This window comes from Arachis ipaensis, chromosome B08 (genome assembly GCF_000816755.2).
Source record: "Arachis ipaensis cultivar K30076 chromosome B08, Araip1.1, whole genome shotgun sequence".
Lineage (NCBI taxonomy): Eukaryota > Viridiplantae > Streptophyta > Magnoliopsida > Fabales > Fabaceae > Arachis > Arachis ipaensis.
In genome coordinates, this window is record NC_029792.2 from 34,595,533 (window position 1) to 34,605,216 (window position 9,684).

Consider the following 9,684-nt stretch of genomic DNA (forward strand, 5'->3'; position numbering starts at 1 on the left):
AAGTTAAAAGCCTCTTTGAGATATTCAAAAATCACCCATCCAACAATGGGATTTTATAACAAAAGTTTCTCGGCAGAGTCCCAAGTCTTTAGGGGAGAATAACATAATTCATTTCGCCAAATTCGTTTAAAATCATTAAAACATTGGCTTTCTGATTTGAGTAATAAAATAGGATCTAAGCCAAACCGAGTCACGTAATCAGTTACTTCTTTCAAGGCTGTTTCCTTTACTTAGGCAAAACCAATTTCAACCCCCATGATAATTCTAGAACGTTTCAACTGTTCAAAATTGTTTTAGTCTTGCAAGAATTCCGAATTCAAAGAGTACTCAAAACCTTTCTCAAAACATTTCAAAATGAAACTTGTCAATAGACATTCAGGTTCTTTCAAAACCATTGAAACTCCTCTAATTGAAACCCTCAAGTCAAATTCAAAGGCGTTGCCCTTGTCACATTTAAAACAACTTTAAAACATAAGTTTCATCCAAATAACTTTCTCCTGAAAGAGATACAACGCCTTTCTTAAGAAGCAAGACTAAATCACAATTTTCTCTTTAATAAATCATTTCAAAAGCATGAATCATCATTTTCTTGATAATTCAAATAAAATAGTAGAAGTCTTTAACTCATCATTTGCCCGACAACATTTCAATAAGGACTCGGGTTTTTATAGAAATTTCGGCAGCATCTCCCCTAAAACTTGGACTTTGCCACCCGGTTCGGGTCCCAACAAAACCATTCCACAGTCCTTTTTCCAGCAGCCCAAAGTCCAAAAATCAATTCAAGGGCAAGCCAAAATCCAACAGTCAATCTCAATACCATTCCAACGGATTCAACTCGATCTCAAAGCTTTAAAAGAATCAATTTCAAAAGCATTTCGTTTTACAAAGCCACACAACAGTCGGGTTAAACCAACACCCATAATCATACAAAACAACCAAACAATACATAGGACTGATACAATCACCAAATACACATCCTCACATCAGTACCCATATGTAATAATTCCAATATACAAAATATAGTGTTCGGAAAGCGCACCTACCTCAAAATGCAAATTCATAATCCAAACGCGTCACAGAATCCTTTCCGCCTCAACCCGAGATCAACAATCAAAATCCCGGCAGCCAAAACCTCAGTTCTAAGCCACTTTCGCAACAATCTCAACAACTCTAATTGTAACATACAACAACCGAAACTCAATCGTATAGCGATTAATGCCACAAACCTCAGCGCATGATGACAGAACAGTAACTAAAGGGCTTTCAAATCGAAAACGCTTACCGAACCGAAGGAGGAACGGCTGAACCGACACAGCAGCAGTCTCCGAACCGGCTCGGCGGCAGCTCCGGCGGCAACCAGAAGCTCCGGTGGATCAACTATAAAAGCCACGCAGCATCAAAACCTCTTCAATATCCAAAATGACCGAAACCACAAATTAAACGCTTACCGGCAGAGTTCTCCGGCGACGGCAGAGGCAGTTTCCTCCACTCTCCTCCATGATCAACCACGATGGAGGTGGAAGCTGGCAGAGGCGGCGGTGGTTCCGACGGCGGCGCTGCTCCACCACCAGTGACCGAGGAGCGTGACAGAAGCGTTTCCCCACTCAATGGCGCTCTCTCCTTCGAACCGGATCGGAGCAGACAGTAGTGGCGAGTTGGCAGCTTCGAACAGCAAGCCATGGCGATGAGGGACTTCAGTGGTGGTGGAAGGACAGCGGAGGGCCCGCGACAGCGGAGGCACGGCCGCAGAACAAGGACCCCCTTTTTCTGCCGATCTCTCTCTCCCTCCTGCTCGAGCTTCTCTCTTCGACCCTCTATGGATGGCGAGGACTCAGACTCCGCGGTGAGGAGGACGACGACGCGAGCATCACGGTGGCGGTCGAAGTCCAGCCGCAACAAGAACCAAGCACCGCGGCGGTCCTACCCGCGACGGTGATGGCGAAAGCTTCACCTCCTCCGCGCGCACCCTTTTCTTCTTCGTCTGTGGTGGTGAACGGCGAGCAGCTTGGCGGCGACGACAAGGCCCACCGGTGTTGGCTCGCCCCTCCCTCTTCTCTTCCCCTGACACGACTCAGACTCCCTCTCCCTCTCCCTTTTCTGTTTATGTTTTCCTTTTCCATCATGGAAAAGAAACGCTGCTGTTGCTGAGGCATGGGGAAACAATGGGTTACCGGGTCATGGGTTAGGGTTTTAGGGTTAGGGCTTCATTTTAAAAAATTAGGGTTAAGGGCATGGGCATTTTAGTAATTTCACTTAAAATCGGAAATAATATAGTAATTGAAACCCAAATTAAATCCAACATTATTTGTACATAGAAAATACTATTTGCTCATCAATTTCACAAATTATTTTCAATAAAATGCCCAAATCTAAAAATTAGAAATAATATACTTAATTTCTTCATTTTCCAAAATAGCAGTAATAATATTTAAAATATTACTTATCTAATCCAATTCATATAAAATCCTTATTATTTCATAACTATCAAACTTATACTTGAAATATAGAAAATAATCCAATAATTATAAAATTGGATAATAACCATAACTTATCTCAAATCCAATAAATCAAAACTTGCCTTAATTATCTTTAATAAAATAATCTCTGAAATTAAGGCTATAAATAACTGTAGGATTTGAGACTTGATCATAATAAGACTTTTCAAAAGTTCTGGGTCTTACATTCTACCCACCTTATAAAAATTTTCGCCCTTGAAAATTGATACAAAATGAAAGAAATTCCATAACAGTTCACCCTCGAATACATTTAAGGAAGAAGCAAAAATATCTCAAAATATAATCATATATACGATTTTTCAAATACTTTGATTGTCATAAGCATAAGGATGTAAAGGTAGGAGTGTGATTGCAAGGCAACCGTTACAAGGTAGGCTCAATGCAAAATATAACATGGGTCAATCATGTGATAGAAGGGCAAGGCATCAAAGGCTATCAAACAGGATGGAGTTAAAACGACGTGCTCAACCTCCGCACACTAATCTCATATCAACCTCAAAGTTTCAACTTTCCAACTCCATCAAGCGCTTTACAAACCCCAAATTTGATCACAAGCCTGACAACCACAAACCCGTTCGCAAGGAACAAAACGCCCACAACTCATACGTTGCACACCTACCGCTTCAACTTTCGTATACACATCACGTCTTAAAGAACTAATGTATCGCGTTACTACGTCTACAAGTCGCACGTGATATCAAAACAATTCTCGAGTCTACTCAGAAGGATACCGGATTTAGAACGGAGAGACAATTGTCAAGGGTAATACTCATAGATTTAAGGGAATGTATCCAATTCCAGAATAACAAGGATGTTCAAGCAATGAAGTTTGCTAGACACAATTCAATTGTCAACTTCAAAGATAACCCTTAGATCAAAGAAGCTCAATAGGATCAATAAGAAGAAAACCAGCGCATCAGTTTGAAACAAACTCAAGCTGAGTCGAGAAAGCATGAGGTTTACAGAAGAGAATATTTCAAACCCAAGACAAAACTCACAGAACTTAAGAGCATGATTAAAAAAATACTTCCAAATACATTGTTCATAAAAGAATTGAAAACTTGCGGAAAAAACCACTTCGCAGTCTGAAATAGAAGGTTAGGTAACAATATCCTTCAAGAGAGTAACAAAAGCATAATCGTGTCTTTGCTTTAATGCAAATTCACGTTGAAGTAGACTTTGTAGAGTTCTAAAACAAAATGCACACAAATTTGACTAATAGCTAAAATATTTCCTCAAACATTTTAGAAAGATAGTTAGGTGCACAACCTAACCAAAAGCAATCATAAAACTCGGAAGAGAAATCAAATGCTTGTTCAAAAATTCCCAAAGTTCATATTCAAACAAGCGTGTATAACATTCATAGCAAGGGTGAAAGAGGAAGTCAAACTCTTTTTAGAAAAGAAATTCCGAGATAAAAATTTGCTTACAATTTGGTAAAGGAAAGGTGCATTAGAACAAACCAGTTTCCACTAAACAAGGAAGCTTTCCAAAACCTCATTTAAAATGGCGCATGCCAACTTTAAATTAATTTCGTCAAAATTGGATAATGGTTTCAATCTCAATCAAGCAACAGAAAATAAATTCCGTTTAATATTTCTTCAAAGAGAATTCAAAATTCCTTTAAAAAGGTTCAAAACAAGACTCCAAAAGTGTTCTTGAAATCACCATTTTAGAAGAACATTCAAGAAGCTTAAGATGTACTAAAAAGGAGTCAAGCCTTGCAAGAAAGGATCTTAAATAGTTCAAATAAGATCCACTAGGCATGGGGCATCAAATAAGCTTTCAATTGATCCAAAAGAATACAAAAGTCATAGAAAAAGACAACTCAATCATTTGTAATTTCTCAAGGATAAATTTTTGACTAAAAACTCTTGTAAAGACAATGAGAGAATAAACGATGCACGAAATTGAAACAAATCAAGCTGACTCACATAAGGGTGAGATTCACACAAGAGGAAAAACCAAGGTCAATGGCAATATCCACAAAATGTAAAAGATTAGTCAAAAATAAAGTAAAGTATGACATCCATAGGGATGAAAGGTTAAATAGAAAATTTAGCCTGTTCATAGGAAGAAAGCTATGAGTCCAACACTTTCAAAAGAACAACCATGGCACAAACCATATAGCATGCTAAATCAAACTCAATACAAAATAAGTTAGGTAAAGCTTATCAAACGAAACTCAATCGAGACAAAAGTGGTAAATCCTTTCTTTTCAAAATTTTGAAAAATATTCAAATACATAATCAAATGAAGATGTGCATTAGAGCTATAGTAGAATTACTAGAAAGTCAAATTGTATTTTTAGTAAATGCAGTTTCGCAAACCAGTAAAAGTACAGGCAAGGTATTAGAAAGAAATAGTTGTTAAACTGTATAAATAATTTCAAAGTCTCATATATAGAAAAGTATATATCTAATCAACAGTAATTTATAAAATATCAAAATTGGCTGTGATCACTGTCCAGTAAGAGAAAAACTGAATCAACAATTTCTCAAAGAATGGAATCAGAACCCGGAGTTAAAAGTCACAGCACATTAAGACAAGTTCAAGGCTATATCAAAGAATACTTAAATCAAGAAGAACTCAAACAGAGGAAGATAGATGCAACAAGGATCTTAAACCAGCATATGCACTTAAGGTCAAACAAGAATGCATATGGATAGAGGAATAGAGTTGAAAAATCAAACTACTTCTCAAAAGGACTAGCAAACAAGAACTTCAAGTTAGGATATAAAAGAACGGGTCGACTCAAACAAAATTCAAGACACACAACTGAATAGCCTCGAGAAATAGTTTCCAACTTTTCCAAAACCCGCAATTCGCTTTACTCAAAACTCGTATATCATCTATGATAATCCATTAGTACTTTCATTTACATAATTCACTAGTATTAAGCCGGCCAAACTTAATACCAAGAATTATGCAATGCAAGACTAACAGCGTTAATCAATAGACCGTCATGTGCATAAAGCTCTAATTCTCATCATTCGACAAGACCTAATACATGACAAACGCTCAGAGCATGCAACTGAAGCATAGGCAGTCCATTCCTCAGGCTCTACAGGAAGAACTGCTCTGATACCATAATGTAACACCCTAACTACCAAAGCTCACGCTTCCGACTGCGCGACTCTGATAGCTCGGACATTACGACGACTTTTATACTATTTAATACTAAAATATGAGCCTGTTTGAAACTTTATACCGCAATACCGCTCCCCAAAAATACTTTTGCTATACAACGTACATCAATACATACCATACAACTTACAGAAACTCATAAAGAGTACATACATATATATATATATATATATACATACATATATATAAGTATTATTACAAGCATTAACCAATACAATCCCTATCCCTCTTACAGAAATATATCAAGATAAAGGCGAGGGTACAATAAATAATCTACATCAATACAGAACATTTCAATAAATAAATAAACTCTTCGTAACTTCTGCGCCCATATCCTGAAAGGGGAAAAATGTAGGGGGGTGAGAACATCATCCTCGAAAGGGTTCTCAGTAGAGGGTTTTTAGGAATTACTGTAATAGGATACGTGAAGATAACCACACCAGTGATTAATAACCGTCTTATGCCTCTTTTCAAAAATAGCGGTTTACAATAAAAGTAAAGTCGGAAATCTTTTCTGAAAGAGGAACTGTTCAATTCTCAAAAACTCAAAAGCCTTTCAAAAAGGTTTATCTATGCTGAACCAAAATAGCCTTTCATATTTTATTCCAAATCAGAAACACAAAACTGAAATCAACCATCAGTTCATCTCATTCCAACCACGGCCCTAGGCCCAAACAATCCAACCAACAACCAATCACTACAATCTAACAGAGTCCCAGAGGCAAACACAGATAGGAAATTCAAGCACAAACAAAGAGTTATTACAAGTAGAACAGTTAGCAATTAATCACATAGGCAAACCAAGTATAATATGCACACCCAACCAATGTCACACAAATGAATATGATGCATGCCTGTCCCTAGTGGCTGATGATATCATCTGTCGGTTATAGAGCCAACCCGACAAGTCCTGGTAGCTAACCATTGGATTGTCCCTCTGTCGTGCATCCCCAACTCGAGTTATACTCATCATAAACTTGATCATAATCATGATCCATATCCATCACCATCACTGGTGAATATTTATCCATCACCATCATTAGTGAATATTTATGGGGGCGAGCTCATCCGGGCCTTTCACAGTGCCCGGCCACACGTACGACATTGGGTTAACAGAGCTTCGAGTCTCAACCTGGAGCACAAGGTGGCTAGCCATTGCTACTACCCAGGGAAACCCTCATCTCCAATAGTGGAAGTGCAAAAATCACAACTTATCAATGTCTCAGCATAATTGCTTTCATTCTCAATCATGGATCAACATCCATCTCAGCCATCCGGCTCACGGTTCAATCCAGAACCAGCCAATATTCATATCATACACAGCCATTCCGGCTCACGGTTCAATCCAGAACCAATCAATATGTATAAACATACACAGCCATTCCAGCTCTCAACAAAACAGCACTTCCACATTCAAAATCATCAAGTTCATGAAATCGGCATTTAAGCCATAAATTATTTTCTCAATTCATTTCACTTTGAAATCAAGTTTCAACTCTTTTCAGCCTTGGCTTTAATGATCTCATTTCTCAAATCATCTCAGGCTCATAAGCCACTTTTACTCAAGGTAAACCTTTTAAAATAATGCCACTTTCGGCATCCTCTTTCCAAAACTTCCATCATCATGGCAAGTTAAAAGCCTCTTTGAGATATTCAAAAATCACCCATCTAACAATGGGATTTTATAACAAAAGTTTCTCGGCAGAGTCCCAAGTCTTTAGGGGAGAATAACATAATTCATTTCCACCTCAACCCGAGATCAACAATCAAAATCCCGGCAGCCAAAACCTCGGTTCCAAGCCACTTTCGCAACAGTCTCAACAACTCTAATCGCAACATACAACAACCGAAACTCAATCGTATAGCGATTAATGCCACAAACCTCAGCGCATGATGACTGAACAGTAACTAAAGGGCTTTCAAATCGAAAACGCTTACCGAACCGAAGGAGGAACGGCTGAACCGACACGACGGCGGTCTCCGAACCGGCTCGGCGGCAGCTCCGGCGGCGACCAGAAGCTCCGGTGGATCAACTATAAAAGCCACGCAGCATCAAAACCTCCTCAATATCCAAAATGACCGAAACCACAAATTAAACGCTTACCGGCAGAGTTCTCCGGCGACGGCAGAGGCAGTTTCCTCCACTCTCCTCCATGATCAACCACGATGGAGGTGGAAGCTGGCAGAGGCGGCGGTGGTTCCGACGGTGGCGCGGCTCCACCACCAGTGACCGAGGAGCGTGACAGAAGCGTTTCCCCACTCAATGGCGCTCTCTCCTTCGAACCGGATCGGAGCAGATAGTAGTGGCGAGTTGGCAGCTTCGAACAGCAAGCCATGGCGATGAGGGACTTCAGTGGTGGTGGAAGGACAGCGGAGGGCCCGCGACGGCGGAGGCACGGCCGCAGAACAAGGACCCCCTTTTTCTGCCGATCTCTCTCTCCCTCCTGCTCGAGCTTCTCTCTTCGACCCTCCATGGATAGCGAGGACTCAGACTCTGCGGTGAGGAGGACGACGACGCGAGCATCACGGTGGCGGTCGAAGTCCAGCCACAACATGAACCAAGCACCGCGGCGGTCCTACCCGCGACGGTGACGGCGAAAGCTTCACCTCCTCCGTGCGCACCCCTTTCTTCTTCGTCTGTGGTGGTGAACGGCGAGCAGCTTGGCGGCGACGACAAGGCCCACCGGTGCTGGCTCGCCCCTCCCTCTTCTCTTCCCCTGACACGACTCAGACTCCCTCTCCCTTTTCTGTTTATGTTTTCCTTTTCCATCATGGAAAAGAAACGCTGCTGCTGCTGAGGCATGGGGAAACAATGGGTTACCGGGTCATGGGTTAGGGTTTTAGGGTTAGGGCTTCATTTTCAAAAATTAGGGTTAAGGGCATGGGCATTTTAGTAATTTCACTTAAAATCAGGAATAATATAGTAATTGAAACCCAAATTAAATCCAACATTATTTGTACATAGAAAATACTATTTGCTCATCAATTTCACAAATTATTTTCAATAAAATGCCCAAATCTAAAAATTAGAAATAATATACTTAATTTCTTCATTTTCCAAAATAGCAGTAATAATATTTAAAATATTACTTATCTAATCCAATTCATATAAAATCCTTATTATTTCATAACTATCAACCTTATACTTTAAATATAGAAAATAATCCAATAATTATAAAATTGGATAATAACCATAACTTATCTCAAATCCAATAAATCAAAACTTGCCTTAATTATCTTTAATAAAATAATCTCTGAAGTTAAGGCTATAAATAACTGTAGGATTTGAGACTTGATCATAATAAGACTTTTCAAAAGTTCTGGGTCTTACAGCCAATGGCCAGCCAAGCTTCAGCATAGAATTTTAAATGAGAATCCCAAAGTTGATGCAATGTTATTCTAAAGCTTCGGTCCAACAGAGTTAGACATGGCCAGATGGCCAGCCAAGCTTTAGCATAACAAATACATACAACAATCTAATGAACATGATAAGTTAAAGCTCCGGTCCAAAAGATTAGACATGGCTTAATAGCCAGCCAAGCTTTAACATACCATCATGAAGCTCGAAAATGGAATTCATTTTTAAAAATTTTGATGAATTTTTCGAAAATTAAATATTTAATTAAAATTTTTTTTTCGAAAATAATAAATAAAAAGTCTAAACATAAAATAAAATTACCCAATCTAAGCAACAAGATGAACCGTTAGTTTTCGAAACTCGAACAATCCCCGGCAACGGTGCCAAAAACTTGGTGCACGAAATTGTGATCACACTTTTCACAACTCCGGTGCAACTAACCAGCAAATGCACTGGGTCGTCCAAGTAATACCTTACGTGAGTAAGGGTCGATCCCATGGAGATTGTCGGCTTGAAGCAAGCTATGATCATCCTTGTAAATCTCAGTCAGGCAGATTCAAATGGTTATGAGGTTTTTAGAGGTCTGCGAATAGACTTTAAGGGTGGTTACTTAATGTATTCATTGAAATAAAATAAAATACAAAATAAATAGAAAATTAATAA

The 9,684-nt window shown here is 39.2% G+C and overlaps 1 long non-coding RNA gene across 1 annotated transcript; it reads right to left on the reverse strand.

Annotated features, from left to right (window-relative positions):
• Positions 933-7,655, reverse strand: LOC110265471. Its single transcript, XR_002351613.1, has 3 exons — positions 7,602-7,655; positions 7,452-7,489; positions 933-1,132 (listed from the first exon to the last, which is right to left on the reverse strand). It is a non-coding gene; the product is annotated as an uncharacterized LOC110265471 (long non-coding RNA).